At 36.7% G+C, this 27440-nt stretch overlaps 2 protein-coding genes across 4 annotated transcripts in view; one reads left to right on the top strand and one right to left on the bottom strand.

The window, feature by feature from the left end:
* Positions 1 to 5118, bottom strand: part of hap1 (huntingtin associated protein 1) — a 44890-nt gene extending 39772 nt beyond the window's left edge. For all 3 annotated transcript variants that reach the window (XM_028458893.1, XM_028458899.1, XM_028458917.1), the window contains exon 1: positions 5005 to 5118. The gene's annotated coding sequence lies outside the window, so the exon portion shown is untranslated. The remainder of the gene's footprint in view (positions 1 to 5004) is intronic.
* A 7768-nt stretch (positions 5119 to 12886) lies between these two features.
* Positions 12887 to 27440, top strand: part of LOC114462269 (junction plakoglobin-like) — a 31869-nt gene continuing 17315 nt past the window's right edge. Inside the window, exon 1 of the mRNA XM_028444981.1 lies at positions 12887 to 13042. The gene's annotated coding sequence lies outside the window, so the exon portion shown is untranslated. The remainder of the gene's footprint in view (positions 13043 to 27440) is intronic.

Genomic DNA, 27440 nt, shown 5'->3' with positions numbered 1-27440 from the left:
TTTTCAATTGTGAAGTCCGTAAAATTCATGTTCCATCCATCCATCCATTTTCATACCCGCTTATTCCCGTTTAACAGGGTCGCAGGGGTCTACCGGTGCCAATATCCGGCTCTCATAGGGCGCTGGGCGGGGGTACACCCTGGACAGGGCGCCAGTCCATCACAGGGCAACAAATTCATGTTGAAGATAACAATTCATAGAATACACAATGTTTGACGTACTTTTACATACAGTATGATACACCAAAAGAAAGGTTATTCAATACCAAATCAAGAACATATTGATATTATTCTCAATATGTAATATGGGAAGAGTTTGTACAATTTCAAAAATCGTGACATTTTCATGGTGGTTCCCGATTTTCCCTAAAGATTAGGTCAACAGAAAGTTCAGTTTCATATAGTGCATCCTAAGATTTTTACTGTTATCAGTTGATTTTGTATTCTAGAGATCCTAGGATCCAGTGATACCAATTTTATAGAGTTGTGGGGTGGGTGCACGAGGGGCATATCTGGCCTGTGGCCTACCGTAATATCAACTCACTCTGCATGACATTTTGTTCCAGTCGGATTCTGATCTTTCCGTAAGGCCCAAAATTTTATGGGCAAACACAAGAAATCACAGGAAGAATTAAGTAAAAACGGGACTCCACAACCCACAATACAATGCATGAAACTTTTCCGATGATGTCAATAAACTGAGTGTTTACAGTGGAGATTAAAACAAACATTAGAGCGACAATGTCAACTTTTTACTTCTTTTTTTTACAGCAAATATTCTTTGATTAATTGATCTAAGAGGCCTACACTATGGATTTATCTGAAATAAAATGATCATTGGCAGCAGCTTAAACTAAAAGTCTAGACTGATGACAAGTGTCTCACAGAATAAAGACCATCATCGGGTTCTAATTCAGTCACTGAAAATGGACCCCCCACCCCCAATGATGTAGCATTATGTTTCATTTAAATAAGAAAACATTACTGAGTAATTATGACAGCATCGTGTTGAGGACTAGTATATTTCTCATAGTTAAATTTGATCAAAGTCAGCTTTCTGTTGCAGAACATCTGACCAGTAGATGCAGATTTAGTTATTATCAGATATCTGTAGAACATATACAGCTCTGTACAGTAACCCTAACAAATCAACTTTAATTGTATTTTACTTTAAAGGTTTTAATGGTGGTTTATATTTGTTTTTTATAATGCAAAATCTATTATTCGAAAATACCTACTTCTTAGTTTTTATCATTTAAACCCAAAGCACTTTTTACATGAAGGTCATTATGAGTTGATTCAACTTGCCACTGGCACTGTCTTTGCACAACATGCTTGTTGAGGGATCAATCTATCTATTATAAACCCATGTGTTTACTTACAGGACAACAGCGCAATATTTCATTTAACCCTAAGCACACAGTACACACCACTGTTTGCTAAATCAGGCTTAACCTAATGCTGAGAACAGAACAATACTGTGTAAGAAGTTCACGCAAAAAGTTCTCAGCTTTACACACAATAATTAATGGCTAAGCGATCAATCAGCAATGTCGACATAGGCAGACAAAGTGAAGACGCCCTTTGCTGAGAGAGAAAATCACACACGTTTGTTGGACTCACAATCACAATAGCCAGTTAAATAGCCATGTGTTTTACTGTAATGTGCATTTTTTTTTGGCTGAAAACAATAACAAGAGTGTGTAGATGGCAACAGAACATAGAGATGGTGATCACTGATCTCCCTCGCAAGACCGAGGCATGAAGTCAGTGTCTATAGACACGCCCACTCATGAATATGCATGAAGGCTAAAAAAACAGCATGTTTTTAGAAGCGTCATGAAAGTGACTTTTCAGAGGGCTAAGACCATAGACTGTAAAAAGAATGGACGATGCACGCTCACACACACACACTGCAATGACTGATATTTGAGTTTGGTTACTTCCTAATAATAAAACACAAAGTGAGCAGAATTGACCAATTAATACGGAAACCACTGGGAAGTGACATAATGTGAATGAATTTAAAGTAGAACTAAGTAACTTTTTCACCTTAATAAATCCTTCTCATAGTCCCTGTGAGGGTAATACAAGTGTTTATGGGGTGATTGGGTGGGTTTCATCTCCCCCTGCTGTCTCTGGCCAGAAAACCACACTTGCAACTTTATTGCCTCCGACCTGGTGGCAAGACGTACTGCTTTACGGCAGCCCAATACAAACTAAAGCTATATTATGACCAGCCTCGTGGCTGCACACGGTTGTCTACAAATTCACTTTTCTCAAACTTATATCATGGCAGAGCCAGCAAAAAAAAAGGCAGAGAACTTTGTCCGAGGAACGGAGCAACTCCATGCAGTGACAGCTCAGCAGCAACCGACAGCAATCACACACACTGTCGTCACGGCAACATGCACGCACACACACTCACAACCCAACACTCCATTAGGCAGCACACACACAAATATCCATCCGTCCATCAATCCATCCACACATTTCCACACTCCCTTCCGTATTACTCCCACATCATTCATTTATTTTGCTTGTCTCTCTTCCTCATACTGTTCACATGGTCACATGGGACTATATGTGTGAAAACACCCTTAGTGTCACTGTTGTATTAGGATTTTTCAGTGATCGGTTGCTACTGTCTTGGGAGAGCAAAGGAGCGCATGTAGCTGTGGGGGTGGGGCAGGCTGCGGGGGTGTGGAGTGTTTACGACAGTGACATAACCAAAAGTGACCTTTAGGGGGAGCACTAAGCGCAAGTTACTTAGTTCTGCTTTAAATGAAGTTGATCAAAACTTAATCAATAAACCTGCTTAGATTCAGTAAACCGTTGATCACTGAGGGGACATTGGGTGACATTAATTCTGCTCTCAGATCTTTGCATGACCTATCATAAATAATCACAATATTCCATGTCACTACAACTTATATCTACCTTTGAATTGGAGCTTACACATGGTTATAAATTACACTTTGACTTTGACATGTTATACATTTGTTTAATTAGGGTTTTCTTTTATCATTATATATTTTGTTTCCTCACAGGAATTGAAAACCAATATACAAAATTGAATTTTAAGAAATGAATGTGAACACGGAATTTGGAAAAAAAATAAAATGGATTTTATAAGGCCCTAAATTTGTTTGTCTAAAAGCGATAGCAGAAAATTATTCCAGGTGGCAGAATTTCTATATTTGGTAAGAAAGTCAGGATGTTTTTAACTGAGTATTTAACACACTACACTTTTACTGAACAATTAAACATTGTTATGTTTTTCAATGATTCCTTTGAGACTCAAACTGCAACATAAATGAGGTTGATTTATGGTCCCAATTTATGCTTCGGATAATCGTTTTTCTATGACGATGATGAATGGTTCAAACTTTAGCAGGTCATGTTGACCTTGTCTGCATGCCTAAGTACACTCAGTCCAAGCCAAGCACAGTAATTTAAACGTGTATCTAATAATGTGGCCAGATGACGTGTGTACACTAAATAGTGAATGTAGTTCACGGGAATTAGCTGATGACAAACACAATATTTAACTTAGTAAATATAGAATTAGACTGTTGGAGGAGAGTGCTGTTGGTTAAACCATGTGTCTTACTTTGGATGGCATGAGATCTGAGATTATCAATACGGAAATAATGGCAACTTCTAAGGATGCACAATCTGGTTTGTATGTACACAAACTTATATACACTTATAATTACACACTTAGGTAATTACACACTAATTACACATTACTAAGGGTGTCTCTTTTTCCGATATCACCAAACAAAAAAGATAGATTGGATTATATCGGCCCGCATCTAAAATCTCTGATACAAGCAGTCCATTCCAGCACTTCTATCCTAACTAAACTAAATACTAACAGTTAAAACAATTCTAAAAGTGAACAGGAATTGTTATTTTGCACTTTAAAAGTATAATTCGTTTTTATTGGTTTTGAAGTTATTTTTTTTATTTTTTTTATTTCTATTTACTCTATTCAATTGCAGAACTAGGGGTGTCCTGATACAATATTGATATCGAATATCAGTCTGATATTAGCCTGAAAACGAATATCGGATTCAAATTTCCAGATTTTCCGATTATTTATCTTTTTAATTTATTTTTTATTTATGTTCTTCAATTGTAAAATACTGTATATATTATGTTGAAGGTTAAAAATTATGTAACAAATTGGTTAGTAATAAATAGGTCGGTTTTTCTCATACCTACTGTTGTTGACTATTGTTCTTTGTTTGAGTAACATCACTTGATCAAGCCTTTTCTAACATTCCACAATACAAAGTAGGTAATTACTATTTTTTTATTATTATTATTAAAGGAGAGAGAGAGAGAGAGAGAGAGAAAAGTATATATGATTCATGCTGATATATTTTGCACTTTAAAAATCTATTTTTGTTATTATTGGATTTACTGCTGTAATATTCTTCTTATTTAATTTTTTTATACTATTCTATTGCAGAATGTTCTTTATGTTTAAGGTTAACCTTGATTAATAATACATGAGTTAGTTTTTCTCATACCTAATGTTGCTAACTATTGTTCTCTGAGTAAGATCACTTGATGGAGCCTTTTTTAACATTCCATATTAAAAAATAAATAAATAAAAAATACATGTAATAAAATATGTTTGATTCCTGCTGATTTCGCAAGGCTGCAATATTGGTATCGTATCGGAAGATAAGTGGAAAAGTTGGATCGGGACAGCGCTAACCGTTACACAGTGTATAACGAACTGTTTTCATTCTATTTGACCAAAGAGTTATTGAGTTTTTAGACCAAATAATGCTGTTTAAAAGATGATGAAAACACTCAGAGTTCTTTCGCAGCATCCACATCTCAACCGCCCGGAGAGGAATGCTCTTATGGAACATTTCCTCTCACCGTATTCAGTTATTAAAGAAGCAGTAAAGCGACATGCTCGTGGCATAAATGTGTTCTAAGTGTGAGGACGAGATAAATAAAAGGCTTAAAAGTTTTAACTTACATGTTTACGTCTCCGTTATTGTTAAAAGCCAACGAAATTTCACCTCCGGGAAACTTGAAGCTCAGCTGTCTAAACGCCTATGTGCTGTATGGCATCTTGGGAGCGAGGCATCATGGGAGATGTAGTTTTTGAGAATTATAAGCCTTGCGTTTCCAAATATACGGTTCGTGGGTCTGATATTTAGGCATATCCCATTCCCGCCAGTAAAAAAAATTTCCGAAAGGTAAAACGTCAAAGAAAGTAACATGTTTTAATAATTTTGATTATTATGGGGTTTTGTTTTATTTTATTTTTACTTTTCTAAAGTCGTATGCGAATTAACTGAACTCATGTAAATGAGATTTGGAGCAGTGCAATAGTTGAACATACATTCAATAGGAAAGTTCAGTTTGTTTAGATTACTTTGATAAAAAAAAAAATAAAAAAAAAAAAGTTATTTCATAACATACTTTTTCTTTGCACTTCAATTTTATTTGGTAATACAGATAACATCATTAGATTAAGATCCTTTTTTATTATTATTAATAAGTTCTAATTCTTTGGCAAAGGGATAAACCACATGATATGATTTAAGAACAAAAAAAAAAAGTTTCAAAGCAAAAAATAATTTCTTTTTTTCAAACTGTATCTTGTGCAATAAATAGGAACCACTGACATTCGCAGACAGAGGCAGCAGTTGGTCCTATGACCAAAGGCATTTCCAGCTCCAGAAATCAAATCACATGTTGCAGATATTTTTGGTTGTTTTATCTGACACTCATTCCACCAACACACAGAGTCTGACTGGTGACACACATACCCTAAATTAGCCTCCACTTTACCACCATATACTGTACTTAGGATAAGATTAACTGCTATTTTTATTATTTATTTATTTATATTTTTTTTAATCTCAATCTTGTCCAGGTTATAATTCAACTTCTTCATATCTGGCCTGTGTGATAGACAAAAATGTGAACAAAAGAAACAAAGAAGATGTTAAAAAAAATATTAATACTGTACCACCATTTTAAAGGTATAAAAAATAATAATATTTCTGCTCCCTTCTATTTATTTCCTTGCTTAGATCTTCACAAAGTAGCAATATATATATATATATATATATATATATATATATATATATATATATATATATATATATATATATATAAATTGCTGATGTGAGAAAACGGATTAATCGAGTCTTTGTTGACCTCTAGTGGCAAAACACAACATGAACAGAACATTACGTTCGAGTAAGCCTCTTTACTGTAATATATTTTTGAAATATGATGAAACATTAAAATTAGCCTATGTGTTTAGCATGAATACCAGCTTAATGTAGTGACGTGCAGTCAGGGTAGGCAGGTTAGGCAGTGCCTACCCAAAGGTGAATGTGCTCTTGTGTGTATCATTGTCCTTCCCTTGCTATATCTTTGCTTTTGTTTTTGCCTGAAATGGAGCCTTTATGATTCATAATATTTGTTCTATTTGACTATTAACATTACAATTGTATTTTTATTATCATTATTTTTTTTAATAAAACCAGTTTTGATGTTAAATTACTGCGGAAGTGTTAATCATCTTAGTTTGACACCTTTGACACCCTATCTTTGGGAATACAATTGTAATTTCAACATTGTTGTGCTCTAGTATGAATCCTTCCATTTCTATAAATCTGAAAGTATAAATTGTTTCGGTTTTATCGTGATCAGTACTTTGTTCTAACAAATAATAAATGCTTTCCTTGTATCTTTTCATTTTTTTTAAAAACTTTTTCTTCCCACAAGTTGAATGAATAGGCCAAAATAAGCTCATGTTTTAAGATCATGTGTTTGAACAGTTTTAATTTGTTTATTAAAATTAATAAATATATTTAAAAAAATACAATAAAACTTTAAATACCTGAATAATGGTAACTGCAGGGCTATAATGCCAAACAAAGGCTTTGGTATATGCATGAAATCGTCAAACAATATGTCCAAAATATGCTTGTTTTGTTAAAAAATGTGTATTTATTAATATTATTTTGCTCTTTTGTGAAAGCTTCTTTGTCTTTCACTGATTGCAAATCTTCTACATTAATCTGAATTTTTCAACTAAACTAATAGTTACAGTCTTAAGTATTTTTTTTAATTTATCTATTGTATAACTGTGAGCAAAAACATTTGTTTCAGGATCACACAGTGTGCTAGTGAAGCCTGTTTCTGGTTATTCTAAGGTTAAAAAAAAGACATAGATATTAGATATTAATAATAATGTAAAATATTAACTTTTGTTACATGTATTGCTCTAATAAATGTCAGTTTTAAACATCCTTCCTTGATTATAACAACCTAAACCAATGTTATTGAGTGTCTATGGTCTATAATTGTAATCGTAGGATCAAACTTTCTGTTTGATCTCAGAGCACTAGAGCGTACTCTATATTCAGGTGGCACGCTGCAGCTCTACTGTCCATTGTTGGTATACATTCCTGTCTGGATATTCAACACCACAGTCTCCCAGTTGTTTGACGATGATTAATAATTTACTGACATCTCCATCAGCCCACTGAGCTAGTGGTCTGCTTCAGGCCACTTCCCCTCCCCAGGACAATGAGGCCATTTCCTTCCAGGACCAAGCAGCAGCAGCAGCAGAGAGTAAAACAGGCCATCAGATCACTATGCTGAGAGAAAGACCAGTACTAGATTACTAATCTGATGAATGGTTAGAAAGGGTGTATCGCTTATGATTGCAGTTTATTCTCTTTTTACGTCCTACATTTCTTTTGAAGGACATTATGGATAAGGCCAAGGACTGCTAGTAGCCCATTAGGTCTGATTAACCTGTATTACTTTTGTTTTTAATTTATAAAGTCAAGCTGGTTTCCATTGTTCTCTGCCTTACAATGTATGTGATTTGTGTGTGTTTGGGTGTTGTTGTTTTTGTTTTTACTGTCTCTTTGCTTGGTTTGTGATATATTGTGTACAGTACTAGTTCTACTGCTATCACCTTTGTGAGACTTTGTATCTTGTTATTGTTCAATAAAAAAATTAAATAAAAATAAATAAACAGTTGCTCATGGGGTCCTATGCAGTATGCAATTATTCCACCTATAGCCAGAAACACCTATGCCTATAGCCCTTTTTCAGGCTAGCTGCTGTATTCGATCAATCTTAATGTGTATATCGTGTATTTTTTTATCTATTTATTTGTTGGTGTAATTAAACTACATCTTGATGTACCTTTTTTGTAATGTTTCTGTATTTTTTTAACTGTCAATTTTTTTTCTGTTCTTATATGTACTAGAATCTTGATTTATTTTCTTTATGGATCTCAGTAAGATTACCAAGCACCACGGCGGAAACTAATGGGGATCCAATGAACAAATAAACCTAAATGCTTGTCCATCTCCATATAAAGCGACCTTCTGATGTCTTATATCAAATTATTAGAGGAGTCAAAGATATAATCATGTGAGATGCATTCAAATAGTCTTAAAAAACTGGATATTTAATTTCTAACGTCAAATCCCCCTAATGAACGAGTGTTGATCAAATGATACGACCAGTCAGAATGAAGGACCTGGAAGAGTTTTATCGACCCTTGCATATATTTTTCTTTCATGTGACTTTATGAATGTAGGGTAAATGTGATGTTACGCTCTGGTCATATACCAGAAAATGATCAAAGAAAAAGAAAAAAAAACTAACATTAAGTGGCAGATGAAAATATGTTAGGATTTATTTTGTTATTAGCTGAATATTTCCTGCTGACAGTAATCCCTCCCTTTACAACATCAATGCCCCATCATTTTAAGTCTCCTTCCCACTTCCATGTTGCAAAGTTAAAATAGCTTTAAAGTGGTTGATTGAACATAACAATGAGTTCACTGTACTCCAGTAGACTCCACAGTCACCAGATTCCCAATCCAATAGACCACCTTTGGAATGTGATGGAACAGGACATTTACATCATGGATGTGCAGCCGACAAATCAGCTGCAGCTTTCAGGTGCATTAATTAATTCAATTCAATTCAATTCAACTTTATTTGTATAAAGCAATTTACAACAACGTCATCTCAATGCACTTATCAAAATATAAAGCTCTTAATAAGAAAGAAAAAACCCAACAAGATCCACATGAACAAGCCATGTTGGAGATTTGGCTCCAATTAATGTATGTGTTTCCAGCACTTTGTTGAAATATCACGATGAAACATTAGTAAATCTGTGAAGGTGCACACTTGTCAGGCAGTGAACATGTTTGTGCTCCATAAATTATGCATTTTATTAGGCCTGGCTACCGGACTCAAAACGCTAGCTTTGTTGTTCTTCTTGTTCCACTTCTTGTTGTTGTGTACACTAGTTAAAATCGCTACTCCTCTGTTCTTCGTGAACGTGAAATTCGGTAGGTATAATCTATAGATGTGTACGCATTGACGCTCAAAGCCCAATTTTTGATTTGGGCCCAGGGGGGCACCAAGGGGCCCCAAAAGAAAAAAAAAAGTAAAGTTGATTTCTCATTCATTTGCGAGTCAAATATTATGATGGTTAGTGGTACCGAATCGTTGACACATACCAATATATGAATGGGGGCCATTATTCCATATGTGCCACAGGGGCGCCACGGGGCCCCATTCTTCAAACGACTACTCCTCCATTAATGCTCGTTGAATCGGGCTGTAATTTGACATGGATATTCTATGAGCGGATGTCAAGAGCCTTCCTGAGACCTTTTTGAAAGGGGGGACGAGGCCCGGCGCCCACCCCCTTTTCCGGTAATTTTTAAATTTATCGAAACATAGTCGTGTGATACATTGTTTCAAAGGCAATTCAACGTAGATTACGTTTTTACGTTGCACAATTTAATTTGTTTTACTCGATGGAAGCGAGTCATTTCACTGAATTCTCGGGAAGGTGGTATGTGCTATTTGGCGTGGAGACATTCCGTGGGTGCGGCCGTATAGCTCATCAGAAAGGCTGAGGTAAACTGTGCATTTCTGCATCAGTATACGTTCCTTCAAGCAAATGATAAAGAAACTGAAGCATAATGTAGATTAAAAAAAGATGAAAAATAAAGACAAGGTGAACCATTATATTTCTGTCATATATGCAGAGTCATAGAAGACAAGACTGTGTTGCAGATGTGTTACCTACCTCTACAATTATGTGAATGCATTGACCATTGAGGGTGTACAATGTTGTGCTACTGCATGTGCATAAGACAAAAGGCCAACATTAGTTTTTTTTACAATTTATTCTTGTAGTACTGTATTACAAAAATCTATTAAAATTTTCAACTGGTACTTGACATATTTTTTAATTGTTTTTTCAGTTACATAATCTATTTATTAATAAAGGTGAGACTATATATTGTGTAACAAGATATTAAAATGTCACAAGATGTATCATCGAGGGTACGAGTGGTGTTGAAAGGTGGGTTGGATTAAAAAAATTCACACAATCTACTAAACACCACATTGTCATGTTTGTTTATTTTATTTTTTATAATATTTTTATTCAGATGAAAAGGTCATACCCACAGTAAGTATGTAGGTATGTCCAGAGTGAGAGTCAAATAAAAGCAGGGTTATTGTCACAACTGCATATTTTTCCCTTTCTATATCTAGCTATCGCAAGTCTATTATTGTCAGTTGTATTGTATTGTGAAGTTAGTGTATAGTCATCACACCCAAATATTTAGGCTACTTTTCAAATATATATTATAAACATGTTTGGTATATAATTCTTCTAGCAACCCCCCCCCCCCCCCCCCACACACACGCACACACACAAAACCTCCTATCTCCACCTCTGAGAGAGTATAAACAATGCTTTCAATCCAGTAAAAGTGAGTTATAAAGTCAACTGAAAACTTGAACACAATCCACATTTCCTTTTATGTAGGTATCGCTCAATTTATTGTTAATAATATAGCTATTGAATCTCTGGGAATTCATCCCAGTGTATAGCTACATGACTCAGGCTGAGGGGTGGTTATCTACGTCACGCCCTGATGCTTTTATCACTTCCCGTCTGCACTGACTCACCTTGACAAGTTTAGTTTCGAGTTGTAATTAAGGTGTGGCTTAGCATGAACACACTGACTGAGGACTCAGAGGTGGAAGTCTGAGAATGGAGTGGGAAACAAAAGTGCGTTACAAACTAATACATGATGTTTTCACCTGGTATATGTGTTTTTTTTTTTTTTTTTTAAGCTTGGAAACATTATGTACACTTATGGTGTAAATCTTGAAATTGCATTTGAATATCAACCAATGAATTAATCTATACCAGGTTTTTCTTGTATTATATTGGAAGTGAAATGTTACATCAGGATACGCCGACTTGAGTGTATTTGAGCTAATTACTACGTTCCACTCACTCTGAGCTAATTTCATATTATAAATAGTCTAGATCAGTGATTCTCAACCGGTGGGTCAGGACCCAAAAGTGGGTCATAGACCGATTCTAGGTGGGTCGGGGGGTCAAAATAAATACATGTCTTTCTTGTTTTCTATTTTGAAAAATAACTTTTATTTTGACAGGCATGCAGTGAAATGCATGTTGCATTGGAAAATATATAGATTTATGTTTAAAAAAAAAAAAAAAAGATTATATATGTGTGTTTTCAACAGCTATTTTTGAAAAACTAAATTTGGTTGGTTGAATTCTAAAAAAAAAAAACGATTAAATGACCATGGCAAAATATGTGTCCCAGGGTGAGACCAATTGAGAAACCCTGGTCTAGATTCATTAGGGATGGAACAATATGCTTTGGTCCCACTTTGATTTTGGTACTTAAGTGTAGATTCAATATATTGTGATTCTGCTTTATTACAATTTTCAATTTGATAGTAACAAATATTCCAAAAACAAAAGTCGAATCATACACCTTTAGAACCAATATATGTCATAGTTTAAAAAAAAAACAAAACACTGCACATCACCTCAGTCAGCTGGGCAGACATTTAATAAAACTGCACATGAATTTTGTACATTTTGTGTTATTTTTGTTGTTATTTGTGTACATTTGGTATTGTTTTGTGTATTTCTGTTATCCTTTTGTTTTTTGTTGGAAGGGCTGCACAACATTAGTCTGAGGGCCGCATGAAGCCCCAGGGCCGCCATTTACCTATCCCTGATGTAGATATATTTGTATGTATGGATGTTTTAATGCATGTGTGTCAAACTCAAGGCTAGGGGGCCAAATCCGGCCTTTTGGATCATTCAATTCGGCCTGTTAGAGAAAGCAAAAATGACAGAAACAATGTAAATATAGTAGAATATATTTTTCTTTTGTCATTGTAAGTACAACAAAATTGCAAAAGCCCTTCAGTTAGTGCAAACAACAATCATTTTAAATAAAATAAATAAGACACAAAAATAGGAGTGCAATTTTATATGTATTTATTTTTTAATCATTGTGTAAATAAAATTCAACAATATTTGCAGGGCTTCACGCCTTTTTTCACGGTGCTTATATCAAATGACTGCAGTCATTTTAAATGTTAAAGTATTGAAAAAACACAAAATTCTTACAAAAACCTTAAATTTTCCCCTAATTATGACACAATATCTCCCTTAATTAGGAAACAAATTGCTTGGATATTGTCGGTTTCTTACATCATTTGTATTTTATGAAAATACTTTTTAAATTGTTTTTTTTTTTTTTTTTTTGGTCGAAATGACTCGTTTTCCTGCACAAAATCTGTGGCCCTGCACTAGAGATGCAACTGCTCCGTATTTGGCCCCTAAACTAAAATGAGTTTAACACTCCTGTTTTAATGTTGTTTTTTGATTGTTTGTTTGTTTTTGTTTAATATAATCAGGTTACAGTTTTCGCCGGTGTGAAACACTGCCACTCCCTACTCGCTCAGTGGGCGGGGCAGAGGCAGGATTTGGGCGGAGCCTGAGGCGAGGTGACACTCCTGTTACTGATTGTTTAGTCCAGAGGACGGTCTGCCAGCGGCGGTGGCGGATTTGGGACACAAAGTTAGAAGAAACACCCAAAATAAATCCGGTTCCAACGGAAAAAGACACACATCTGGATTAAATACTTTGTCTTCAACAGGTGAGACCAGCTGACTGTACGATTTCAGACATTTTTCACTGCGTTTAAGTGCGTATAGTCCGTCACTGACGCTGTTTTTGTTCTCAATTTCCGTTAAAACTTTTACAACACCGCGTAGACACATGTGAATCACGTTGGGGACACTTTAGTTGATAAGGTTTACATTGTTGTCCACAATTGTATCTGTGTATTTCATTTCCGCATGCCAAAGCCCGCACCACTGTCTGCTACAGCCCAGCAGCAGCTCCTCTATTCTTCTTTGTCACAGACAAACTTTCTTTGCTTTCACACAGTAAACACCATTTTAGTGAGTCACAGGTTGATGAACAGGCTTCTTAGTCCATGTCCAGTCACCCTGTTTACCGCCTGTGTGCTTTGTGGATCACTGATCGCACTGTTGGGATTCTCAGGTGTTCTCAGGCAGGTGAAAAACACAAGGGCGAAGCTAGTTTATAAAATCAACATATGTTTTTGTTTAGAACTCATATTGCTCACGGAGACGTTTACCTGCAATGCGTAAGTAACTAAGATGAGATCTGTAGTGCAGGGATTTTCAACTTGTGGGTCGCAGACCCGTTTCTGATGCGTTGCAGACCTTTGCCCAAGGGCTAAAAGTTAAGCCACAGACTTTTCTACTTTATATAAGCACATAGTTCTCCTTATTCCCACCTCTATCATTAGATACTGAAAATTGTGCATTTATTTTTCTCTTTTTATTTATTTATTTTTTAAATTTAATGATCTCTACCAAGTAATATTTTCAATGCCGTTTGTTTGTTTGTTTGTTTGTTTGATTGTTTGTTTGTTTGTTTGTTTACAGGATTACATGAATCAAGCTTAATGGATTTTGACAACATTTTAACCAAAGTTACATTTTGGAGGGGATTCGGATCAACACGTTGATTCTGGATTAAAAACAAAAAGAAAAAAATTGAATTATAAAAATAGAAAAATCCCTACCACTCATCATTTATACAATTTATATCTTAATAGATGACTGTTGTTCATGTAATTTGACTCAGTTTTACCTAGAATGGATATGGATTGTGCATTTCATCATAATTTCCTCCCCCTCCCCAGAAAAGGGGAGGTTCCCACACATGTGGACGTACTGTATCATTATTGACGGGGATAGAAAATTTTTACAAGCCTTTAAAGTATGAATAATTGTGGTGCTAATCAATTTGTTTCCTCTGAGATGTATCTATTTGTTACCGGTGTGTTTACAGGATTACATCAAATAACCAAATGTTAAATTTTGGAGGGGATCGTGATCAATGCGCTGATTCTGGATTTAAAAAGTAAAACTTCCACCTATCATTCCACTCATCATTTATCTAATTTATATCTTCATAATTGACTGTTGTTTATGGAATTTGACTCAGTTTCATTCAGAATGGAATGGATTGCACATTTTGACACAATCCCCCCCCCCCCCCCCCCCTCTTAAAAAAAGGGAGATTATACATTTGGACCTACTGTATCGTTATTGGGGGGGATAAAAATAGAAATTTCTTAGAAGCCTATAAAGTATCAACGAAAACTATGCCAATCACCTACTTTTTGTGAACATACACATGTTTGAACCAGGTGTAGAAAAGGCCGTTTTCATGCAGGTTTTGGATGTTACTGCTGAAACTCGCCTGATGAGTAGTGAGAGACTCCCTGTCTGGCTTAGTGCATATCTGAATAATGACGCAAGCATTGGGTACAACAGGTGTGTGTTCAGGATTCCATGCAGGTCATATACTGTACCCCAAGTGGGGTCCCTTGCCGAAACAGACTGATTATCTTCTGTAGTCAGTGTTAAGACCCCTCACATCCACATTTGGGACCATGAGGACTTTCTAAAAATAGACTCCTGTACACTCAGTGAGAGAATGCAAACTTAGCTCGGATAAAAAATGCGTGACACATTTAATGGATTCTCAAAAATGGCAGATTGCTTGAGCTTTGTTTGTATCTTTACTCTGTCGTCTTTTAAATCTATCTAATATTTTTGGTCCCTTTTTGATCCTCTGAGATGCATTTATATTTTGATTTACGGTAATTGTTTTTATGTTTTTCGTCTTTTATGTCTAAAAGGTTGTGAATGCTGCTAGCTAAAAGGCTGTCCTGTAACTAATGCTGACTCATGCTGCTGACAGTTTCAGTAATGATGCCACCCGCTCTACATTCTCATCACCTGTGCAGATGGTCAAAGATGACAATGGAGCTTCATTTTATTTCAGAATACAAGTGACCTTTTATTCAAGCTGCTTTTATGGTTAAGTTATGTTACTTAGTGATTCAATAATCACAGAGAGAGAATGCTGCCGAACTGCGACCCTCAGCCACCCATTTAATGGAGGAAAATACCATTATTTGTGAAAACTTTAATTAACGGTGGCAACTGGTGAGTCATCCTCAATTTTTTGCACGAAACCTTACTCAGTCATGTGATTATAGATGCTTCTGCCGTGACATGTCACCAGGTAAAATGGCCACCAGTTAAACTGATACAACTTCTGCTAAACCTGTCTTTGTAACAGTGGCTTTTCAAATTTGATGTGTAGTCATAATAGTCTGCACTGCTTGTTCATCACAACTCACTTCAGATGAAGCTCTGCATGCATTTTCAATCACAACATAGCATGATTATTGGGCCTGGGCAATATATTGATATTCAAGATGTAGTGAGTTTTCTATTTTGGCAATATAAAGAAATTACAGTATCAATATGTTTTTATTTTATAGCTTATTTTGTATTAAAATTCTTGTTTTAGGAGTCACTGCTTTTGCTACTATTCAGAACAGCATAAAAAGCCCAGTTAGATGGATTACTGAGTGTGTCCTAACCTAGATCTTCCCCTAAACAAGCCACACTACAGAACTCACTCACACGTGCTGTCCCTTTTAGGAGAAAAAGCCAAAAGTGGCACATATTGTGCAGCTTTTTGTTAATAAACATGCCTGTGTGGCATTTTTAATCAGCACATTTAACTCAGAATTTTTGATAAGACTGTAATGAGTTAAAAATATTGAGATATATATATTTATGTTGTCATTTTGAGAAAAAATATAGAGATGTGAATTTCACTACTCGATCCGTAACACATAGCAAGAGATTTTATGTCATTATTGGCGAAATTGGACATCAGTCATCCGTCCGTTTGTTACACTTAATAGACAATCAATCATTGGTTTGTTGGAAAAATAGGGTATAAATGTGTGATGTTGTCCACAAACAACATGAATGTGAGCCATTTCCATGTTATGGTGGGGCCTGATTTTAAATCAAGAGAGAAAAAACCAGGTCAGATTGCTTTCTCCATCTCCGTTTTTTCGTCCATTTTCCACGGTTACTGAAACTCAGAGAATCTTAATACAAGTCTGTTTTGTAGGACACATATCCAAAGTGACCAATGATGGCTCAGTCTGTGCCATCGTGGGACATAAAGCAGTGCTTTGGCTGGAAAGCCATTCCTGTCTGCCCTTACTAAAGACGGCTGGATGGCAGCAGTGGTTACTTACTGTAGATTTCAGAGCGAGCGTGCTGATAATCCAGCCCATACTCCTGCTTAATTCCCTGATACTGTCCTACATTAGCAGAGCAAGAGGCCAGGAGACCCTTCAGTTTATTAATAGCTCCACACTTTTCACTGAGGATTACAGTATTAAATATCGCAACATGTTTTCGTCTCGTGGATCCACCATCTTGACTTGCGCCGGGTCGGTCTCTGTCTAGGGAAGCCCGAATACTTCCAAGTGGCTCAGTTACAGCCGGTTGGAGGGCACGCTGTGTGACCTGCTCTGTGCACATGTATCACTCTGCCTTTGTGTTGCACTGTTCCCATGGAGAAGTGGGATGCACACAGATAAAGTTTCCTATCAGCTGGGATAAGGGTCCACGTGAAGTAGGATTGGCATGTGTGTTCACATCAAGAAAAAATCTCATAAAACAATATTGTCATCAAGGCCCATGCAGATTAAATCATCCCTGAAGCCACCAGACAGACAGATCTCCCTTTATCCTCAAACAAAGTTGGTAATTTGCTTGAAAAGATCAGATCTAATGTGTTAAGTAAATGCAGTAAATTCTGTTTATCTGAAGCATAATGAGTTAAAATGGTGATTATATCAGCATATGCTGGTAAAATGTTGGTCGAGGAAGGATGATGAGGCTTGGCTGAACCAAACGGTCCAGAACGGCCCCTCGAGTTAATTATTTACTTCCCTCATAGAAAGCAAGGTGTCAAGGATCAACCGTAGCAGTGGAGGCAGTCAATAAGGAAACCAGGCTCCAGGTTTTGATGCATCAGTTTTATCTGTTTATTTTTTAGTTTGCACCACAAGCACAGTGTACTTCAATCTCCATTCCACTCTCTACTGAACAGAATGAATGCATTTAAATTACAACAGTTCGTAAGTGTAACAGTCCATAAGTAACGTCACCTCGTCGTTACACAAGGCAAGAAAATGTTCCTTTCTTTAAGTGTGACCGGCCTAACAGTTTTTTTTCTTTATCGATTGAATGGGAATGTGAGGGGGATTCTAATGAAATAAAACATGTACAGTAGCTGGCGATATGCACCTATTCAAGTTGGTTGTCTTACAGAGTCATCCCTCCTTAAAGTGCTCACAGTCTCATGGAAACACCTGAATGTGGCTTGTGTCTTGTTTTCATCTTGAAGAACTTTTGATGGTCTTTTCTTTACTGACAGAATATCAACATAAGGTCAAGCTTGACTCTGGCTTTCAAAACTTTCTTTTTACTGCTGGCTTTTACCCGACTTGTTTTCGGGCTAGTGTTGTGTGTTTATTCCCTCTCTTCCCCGTCTCTTAATTCCACCTCTGTCTGAGAGTTTGATGACGATGGTCAGGGTGTGGCTGAGAGACAAATCACATGGCCAGGCCAGCTCGACTCGTTTGATAGTCGGTGCACAGAGAGCTTTAAAGCTACCAGAGGATTCAGATTTACACACATTTAGAAACGTGGTTTGTTTTAAACGATTTCATGCTTCCTCAGTTTTAGAGTTGTGCAATCTTGTTGCCCTGAAACAATAAGTAGCACATGTGGTTAGACATTTGTGGCTCTTTGTTAGGTTAGTGTTCATATTTTCAAGTTGACTTTTTATGTGTTTTTGACAAGATTATATTTGAAACAAACTTGTCAAAAAAGCACTTATTAGAAGGCAGGCTTTACGGTTTTGGACTTACTGTATCTTTTTGTTTTCATAAAGACGAGGTCCCTTCAGTGTGTTTACACGCTCAGGCTCTCCCTTCCACTCCATGTCTCTAATCTTCCTGAAAAATTAATCATCTGTCACATCATCTCAGTGCTCAGACACACACTGAAGCGTTTCTTTGGAAGGTGAGGAAGAACCCTTCCGCCAGGCCTTAAGATAGAGTTTTAAGAGCTGCTCCATCCAAACTTGGCTGTGGAACACACAGAGCCATCTTGCTGTGCTTTGGTCTTTGTGGGTGCATTCAGTGGGGACACTTGAGTGGTTTCCTTTTCATTCTGGCAGCAGTCAATGGGACAATGCATCCACTCTCTTCCTCTCTTCTCCAAAACACAGTAACTGTGTGCTATCCCCAGAATTAGTTCTTCCTCTTCCTTCCAACAGTGAAGCAACACAAGAAGAGGAAATAATCATTTTGACTTCTATGGGAAACCCTCGCCTTTTAACTGTAAGTAGTTGATACGAGGTGGAGGAGATTGAATTTAAACCCATGTTGGATCTGCTCAGTGTGTCATCCTAGATGTTGTGAACTTTGATCAGACTGTGCAAATGAGTGTTTATTGCTTGATGGGAACACCCTCTTTCTTTTCCTGTTTTGCTAATTTTCTCCGCTTTTATCATTTTTCTCTCTTTTGTAATCTGATTCTGGTCTGCACTCAAACCTCCTCTGAGACGACTCACATTTCCTCTAATTTGCAGTCCCATAGAGAGATGGGGGAAAAGGGAGCTGTACACCAGTTTGCAGCCAGCACGCTGTGTCCAGTGGCCTAAATTAACTCATTAATGTGGCTGCAGTGGATCAATAGAAAAATCAAGAGCTTGTCGCCAACCTGCTGCCGTTTTAATCAGTTGACTTTGAAGTGAAACAAAGAGTTTTGTCTTGTCATTTTGATGTGGTTTTGTTGTTGGTTATTCATAATTTTTTGTGTTTTGGGGATCATTTTTTGTAATTTTTTTTTATTGTGGGAGTTTTTTTGTTGTCATTTTGTTTGCTTTTGTTCTCATTTTGTCTGTTTTTCTGTAATTTTCTGAATTTTTGTTGTTGATTTGCGTGTTTTTGCAGTTATTTTCTGTATTTTTGTTGTTGATTTGTGTGTTTTTGCGGTTATTTTCTGTATTTTGTTGTCATTTTGTATGTTTTAGAGTCTTTTTGTATACAGTATGTGTTGTTTTAGGTGTCTGTCATTTTTTGTGTTTAATGAGTGATTTGGGGTATTTCTGTAGTTTTTTTAGTTGTTTTCTATGTTATGTTGGGCTACGTACTCCTTCCAACTTCTTGATTTACAATTTTTGGAGGGTTTGTTTTGGGGGCCTTACAAAATTTGACTCAGGGCCGCACATGTCCACTTTTCGTAGTTTGTAGTTGTAATCATGCCCTCTGTATGTATGTATCATGGCCAGAATGTCCCGCAGTACCAGTGAGTCAGATGATGTTGACCATCACTTTCTGTCCCCACCACAAAAATATCCATTAGCTGTGCACCACTTCACTTCCTCTCCTATTGATTTATCGCCAACAGCTCTCCCACTAACTTGAGCGGCTGCCATCACTATGCTGTAACAAATTCACTTGCACAAACGTAGACTGACAGACATGCGGTTTGAGGACTCCTAGCGGGGTGAGTGGACGCGTTAAGGTGTCCCGGTGGAGCGGCTGAACCTCGAGTGTGTGGAGGAAAGATGCCGAGTGGAAGTATTCAGGGCTCAGCTGGATTGACGCTGTCAGGAGGATTTCTTTAGTGCAGGGTGCCTGGTAAAGTCATCTGGGAAACCGTTTATAATGAGAATCGTGTGGGTTGCGTGTCAGGAGACATAATATATATGTCAGCTTGTGTGTGTGGTGGTGGTGGTTGATGGCCCGAATGTCAAAAAGTTGATCTGTCCAGATGGTGCAGGAAGCTTTACAGAGGTGTGCGGAAATAATCTGCTTCGTTTGCTTTTGACCCTAAATATTAGATAATAGCATCTGTCAGAAATTGTGTAGTTATCATTTTCTTTAAAAAAGCAGTTGTTCGTTTGTAATGGCTGAAATAATTCACAGTACTATTTTTTTAATTATCTATTTAAACTCATAATAAAATGAAAATGTCCACTAAAATTCTGGTTAAAAAAGACCATAATTTTCAATATATATTCAGAAAATGTAAGGATATCTTATTGTTTAATTATGTTTTGCTCATGTTTTTACATTTATTATTCTATGGTCAGCAAATGAGTTGACTTGAGTCTTTGTTTATTTGTTCCATAAAAAAGATTCTAGTACATGTAAGAACGAAAAAGAAAACTGTTAAAAATGTGCAGAAAAATTACATAGAACGGTACATCAAGTCACAGTTTCATTACATCAACAGATACATAAAAAAAATGCATTATATATACATTAAGATTGGTAAAAATATGATTTTAAAGCATTTTTTAAATATGCATAAAGTTGACACATCTTTCAGGTCCCTAGGCAATTTGTTCCATAAGTGAAAAGCTCTAAAAAAGACTGACATTTGTAAAAAGTTGGTATTAGGACGATTGGTGACTAAGTCAGAGTTGGAAGCAAGTCAAGTATTGTATAAGTGGATATGATGGGAGTATTTGGTCTTTTCTTGAAATATTTTTTTTAGTCCATGCTGTTAAATTTAGGAGGATATAACAAATAGAGTTGGGAATGGTATAATTTTTAGCTCTGTGTTTCACTCTGCAAGTGTTTATGAATATGGAAATATTTAAGTAGAGACATGGACTAAACTGCACACTTGGTATTCATACTCATCTGATATTCATCAATGATGGATCTATTCTGTGTAACATGGCTACTTTAAAAGTGGGCTAAAAAAGCGAGGCCATCTTAATCTTTTACTTTCTATGACAACACGGTTTTGTCACAAACACATGCTCTCCTTTTTTAACATGTGGCCCATAATGAAAAGTTAATGGAATTTGGTTAATAGGTTGAAAAGTGTTCCCTGAGTTTGATACTTCATCTACATCCTTAATATTTTTCATGTTGGTCTGTGAAACCTTATTTACACCCTTTTTTACTTGTCAAATAGACAAGCCAGGTTAACAAATGAGCACAAACACTGTGCGGTATGTTTGCGGTATGTTTGCAGCCACTTGAATATGACGAGTTCATCTCAGCTTCTCCAGAATAAAACCCACCAACCCCACCCCACCCCCCTTCCTGACCTCATTCAGTCCTGCTGTGCTACAAAGAAGAGCTTAGACAAGCAAAGTCAAATCTGGCTTGGTCGCATTTATTTTTATTTTTTTAATTAGAATGTGCAAATTTACCAGTTATCATTAGAAGACGAGGCAGCGTGACAAGTGGGGACTACATTTGGGCTCCTGCCACTATTAGGTGTATTCACCCTGAAGCAATGCACTCATACAACCTCACACCCTGTGGCTACCACACCCTGTTCTGAGAGCCTCACCTCACTCTGTAACACGCCTCTGAGTGAATGTCTGTGTAATGTAAAGTTACCTTGTTACAGCGGTTATACACACACTCATGCTCACGGAGCATTAAATCCATTCTTCATTCCAAAACCATTACCTTTTCTGCATTTTTTAATTTTTTTTATTGCTTTAATTGCCCAAAAAGAAAATGTTATTTTCAAAATCTATTTCAAACTAAAACTTCTTCACATGTTTGTTGTTTCTCAGCACTGGACATTTGGCTTTTCCACAGTTCACACTTAGAACCCTTTTAGCTCTATGTCAGATACATACAGCCACCAATAATTTTGTCTTCACGCTGAATCAGTTTATTCTGCCAGTGACTTCTCAGCAGATATCATTAACAAAGTTGTATTTTAAAATATTTTATATACTAAAAACTGATTAGTTCAAAGACAAATTTGTTTGACTCGTCAGTGAGCTTGTTTTTTTTTTTTTTTTTTGGACCAACATTCAGCTGCACTTTTTTCCCCCCCTGCGCAGAATTTACTTTAGCATGCAGCGCAGTCTGAATGTAATATGCCAGTGTGAAATGTCACACTAGTATTTGAGAGTCCGTAGCTGAATATAATCTGCCTCATCGGTTCTGTTACAACTCGTTCTGGCAGCTTTCCCTGCTTCACATTCCTTGTTTTACACTTTTTTTTAAGGAAGCCTCCTGAAGTCAGAGGCTGTTGCCCAACAGCAAAGTGGGAGGTGACTGGTGTTTATTATGTGTTTTGTTGAAGCACGGAGTTCGTGTTAGCGAGTGAAACTCTGGGTGGGTCGATGAATGAATGAATGGTTGGTAGAGACACAACAGTAGAGCAAAGTACAGTGAGAGGGAACAAGTGCATCACTGATTAACTGGAAAAGAGCAAAGTCTAGTCAGACACTTAACGCCATATAATCCCTGATAGCAGAGTTGGAGATATAACAGGTGATTTCTCACTGAAAAACTAAAAACATCTCAGCAGACTCACCACAAGAAACTATTTGACTTTTGATTTAAATTCAACTGCAACTACAATCAAAACTACCCAATAACATATAACAACATTTGCTATTGCTTTTCATTGGAGGTCACCAAATGACTTTAATGCTGCCACCAACTGGACTGGAGTAGTAATGACACAATCATGAGAATATCTAATTTTTCATTTAACATTCATAATTATCACAGAAGTTTAGTGATGTCAAATTCCATTTCAGTGTTTACCCATTTCTGCATCACGGTAAACTATTTAGTTTTGTTACTGTTTCATCATCTTTTCCTGTTTAGTTGACTTTACTGGCTATTAAACTCTCCTAAATCATACATGCTACGTAAATTACCAATTTACACATTTTCATGATAATTTTTCTGTTTAACAGGTGGCTCAGGGACTAGCAGTATGCCTAACGTTGTTCAATTGACGTAAACTCATTGTTCATGAAACCTTTAATTGCTTCTGCCATCATGTTTCACCAGGTAAACTCATCACCAGTTCAACTAGAACACCATCAGATTAACCTGTCTTTGTACCAGTGCCTTTACAGAATTGAATGCAGCGTAGATGTAATCATCTACACCTCTTGTTCATCACAACACATTAAAAACACACTTCAGATCAAGCTCTGCATTCATTGTCAAACACAGGATAACATGATCACTAGTCAAACCTTAACATGTAATATAAGATTTTGAACAGAATCTTTGGACATATTTTTCACTTTGTCACGCTTTATAGTCATTCAATCTCACATTTTACAGTGATGAATAGCGTGTAAATGTGTGATATTGTCGCAAAACATGCATGTAAGGCATGTCGGTGTCATTTTGGGATCCAGTTTTAAATAAAAAGAGAGAAAAGTAAACGGGTCAGGTCTTAGAACGTGAATTCCATTCTTTCTGTCTGTTTTCTGGGATCACTGAAAATCAGACGCTAGTACTAGAAATTATTAATTATCAATTGTTGATAGATCAGCATTAGATTTACCCTTAAAGAAAGCACAGTTCATTCATTCATCTTTTAACCTTCCTCTTTAGTGTCTATTGCCAGCTTTTAAACGGTGCTAGGTGGGGGTACACCCCAGAAAGGGTGCCAGTCCATCACAGGGCATGATACCATTTCAATCATCTCTTTTAGAATCAGTGGCAGTGCACCCAACATTTGCCACACAAATCATGGAGAGCAGTTGTTTTGTGCCTGAAAATAATTTTGCTCTCAGGCAATTCATTTTCCGCTGTGACTAATTTGTGTGGTTCTGTTTAGAAGAAACAGTGATACATCGAGAACAAACTAATTCATAGTTTTCACTGATTGGTTAGTAGGGATGCAACGGTACAGTTTTCCCACGGTTCGGTAATTGCAATATTGAGGAAAAATTGCAATTAGATTATTTTCCAAAATTGTTCAGGCCTAATATATGTGTGTATGTGTGTATGTATATATATATGCCGCGAGGCATGTGCACGCTGCACCACCAATCAGCATTGGTTCACAGCTGCGATGCATTCACGGACAGTCGTAAAATAGCAGATACCTATACTTTCAGTTAAAAAAAATTACTCGCCCCAACCCAAACCGAGATTAATTGATAATTTCTTCACCCGCACTGCCCCGCGGGTAGCCTGCATCACTAGTGTGCATGTATATATGTATGTTTATGTATATGTGTGTATGTTTGTTTATATGTGTGTCTGCGTATATGCATGTATGAAGTTGTGTTGTGTGTGTGTGTGTATATATATATATATATATATACACAGGGCTGAAGGATTTTTGAAAATAAAATTGCAATTTTATTTTCCCTCAATATTGTGATTGCCGTAACCGTACCGTTACCGTGGCCCAAAAACCGGGAAGCATACCAAACCGTGGGAAAACTGTACCGTTGCATCCCTAGAGCATACCCACATTGTGTTGATCCTTTTCTGTGCTTTACTTGCAGTTTGACAACGCTGTCTAATGGTCCTGCAGTAACAAATGGCTTCTACTTTTCGTTCAAACTTGAGTTTTCACTCATGCTTTCTATTCAAACAAAGAACCCTATGGTGGTGGTTTTCTTTTGAACTGCTGTCTCCTGCACCGATGGGAGAAGAGTTAACAGTGAGAGCAGCTCTTATCAACCGACGGGTCAGCACAAACACACACATACATACTGTACAGTACGCGAGTGCCCGGGTAGGCTTTTTGGTAACCTAGGTGATGAGCGGGTGTGTCCCAGCGTTGCATTAGTTGGCTGAACTCGCTGCCTCGCCCAGCAAAACAAAGACTATACAAACACTGTCTCTGATTTACAAAGAACAGGAAAGTTATGTGTGGTGGGCGAGGGTGTGTTTGCTTCAGACTCAAACTCCCATCAACCGCATTCAGTGTCAATGATGTTCACTATTCTTTATTCAAAGACTCATTTTAAAATGGAGGATCATTTCAACCATGATAATAAGTGTCCCCTGATAGGGTTTCACTTTGATATTCAAAGTTAAAACAAAGTTTATTGCTTATCAAAAAAAGTAAACCACCATTTTAGGGAAAGTATATATTTATAGTGTGACATGATGTGTGAGATTTTAAAAATATCACACTGGCATTGCACATTCTTAACATTATGACCTCTGACCAGTGAAGTAAATAATACTACTTGTTACATGGACACATTTTTGTGAACGAAGACTTCAATGATCAGATTTAACATAATGGTCACACAACACAACTATACTTTTCTTTGAATATAGGGATGAACATTTAATGTGCTAAGTGGGCAAAATAAACTTTCCTCACAAAGTCTTTCAAAATGTAATTTCTAGTTGTCTCTGTGTGCTAACACTGGTTAGCCTAGTATCTTAACTGCTTTACTTGAAGAAAATGAGGTCAGGTCCAGCAGTATGTACCGGTAAATGACAAAGTGGTGAATGAATAAATAAATATATTTGAAACAAAAGCACTCAGAGAGAACACAAATCTCTGCCAAGCACCAGATTTTCTCATTTCCAGATATTTGCATAATCTGGATCAGTGATGTTAATCATGGCACCAATAAACTTCTATCCCCATCAATAAAAGTACAATACTTCCAAATGTATGAGCGCCACCATTTTTTTTTAGAATTTATTTTAATGAAATGCGTAATCAACTCGGTTAGTATCAAAGGAACCAACCCGACATACATTTCATAACGATTGGTCTATTACAAACATTTTTTTAAATTTCGACAATCATTACTAATGGGATTTCTTGATTTTTCAAACTGATCCAGAAAAAGTATATTGATCCTGATCTTCTCCAAAATCTAATGGAATTTACCATGGTTTTGGGTCTATTTTAGGTTAAAAAATGTTTTTGTCAAAGTCAGTAAATAGATAAACGCTGGTGAAAATATTAAATAATGAAAAAGTCAGGAATAATGTTCCAACATTTTATGCTGTGCTCAGAAATGTTATGTTTAAATTTATGTTGAGGATATCTAAGTCAGAAAAATGGGTTAATCCTGGCCTTGGTTGAGCCTACATTAAGTGAAACAAGCTATTCCTCCTATTATAGGAAGCATAAGTGGTAATGTTTGTATATGTTTTAAACAAGTGTGCCCTTTGTGCATATATTGTATTTATTCTTATTTTTACCTCTTTTATATGGACCGAATTGGTCTGAAATAAAGTTGAAATGAAATCACCTTCTTGGTGGAGGTATTAAAATAAATTAAACAAACAATGATGTACATTCTACAGACTTGGTAGTAGTTTATGGACATTTTGCTGACACCTATTATGCAAATAGGCATTTCTTTTTGTATTCATACAGAGGCCCCACCTTCAGTGTGGCATGATGGGATCAACAGTGGTTTCTCTGCTGTCTCATGAGTCAGTGTGATTGTGTGTAAAGTGGTGTATATCTGCAAGCACAAACAGTTTTTTTTTTTTTTTTTAATTTAAAGAGATTTTTTCCTCTGCCTGAGGCTACATGTGGGGGCTCTGCATGTGTAATTTGTGGCAATGCATGGAGGCTGTACCCCTGGACCAGTAAACACTTTTCTTTTTTAAAAAAAAAAAAAAAAAAAAAAAAAAGGAGAACATAAATATTTTGAAGGTTGTCAAAAAGCCTCTGAGATCAAATTGCCTGCAAACATTTTTGCTTTGGTCAGATGTTTAATTATACAGTATATTGTTATGCTAAAGCTTCAGTAAGACACAGAAAAGCACTAAGTTTGCCGTTGACATTGGACAAACTGAGGCAGTTGAGAGACTCAGTCTTCTCCCAGAGCTTGAGGGTAAATGGATGAGGGAGTGGTGCATACAAGACCTGCATGTTCTGTCATGTTGACAGGTTGAACGTTGTTCATTTAAGTACCAAATAAATACCTGTGCCACTTAAACTGGATTCCAGTATTGAAGGCATTATTCGGTCCCTCTCATTTCCTTGTATCGGTGTACATGCAGAAGTAAACAGCTTATTTATTTCACTGCTGCAGATTGTTTGCAGTCGTGACTTGTTTTATGAGGCGGAAGAGTTGCCTATGAGCCATAAACAGCTGCTTCAACGCTTCCCTCTCTTGATTTACATATTCTTGTTCTTGACGTGGATTGGTTCACAGCACTCACTCGTCCCCTCCCTTCCCTTTCCACCTCACACGCCTTATTTCTCCAGCGCATGTGCAACCGTGCACACACTCGTACCCCAGCAACGTTCCCAGCGAAGAATCCCGTAACAGTGGAGCATCTGAAAAAAACCACGCGTAATCAGAACAGTGAGAGCTTTGTA

This window comes from Gouania willdenowi, chromosome 1 (assembly GCF_900634775.1).
Source record: "Gouania willdenowi chromosome 1, fGouWil2.1, whole genome shotgun sequence".
Lineage (NCBI taxonomy): Eukaryota > Metazoa > Chordata > Actinopteri > Blenniiformes > Gobiesocidae > Gouania > Gouania willdenowi.
This window is presented reverse-complemented; position numbering and strand designations above follow the sequence as displayed.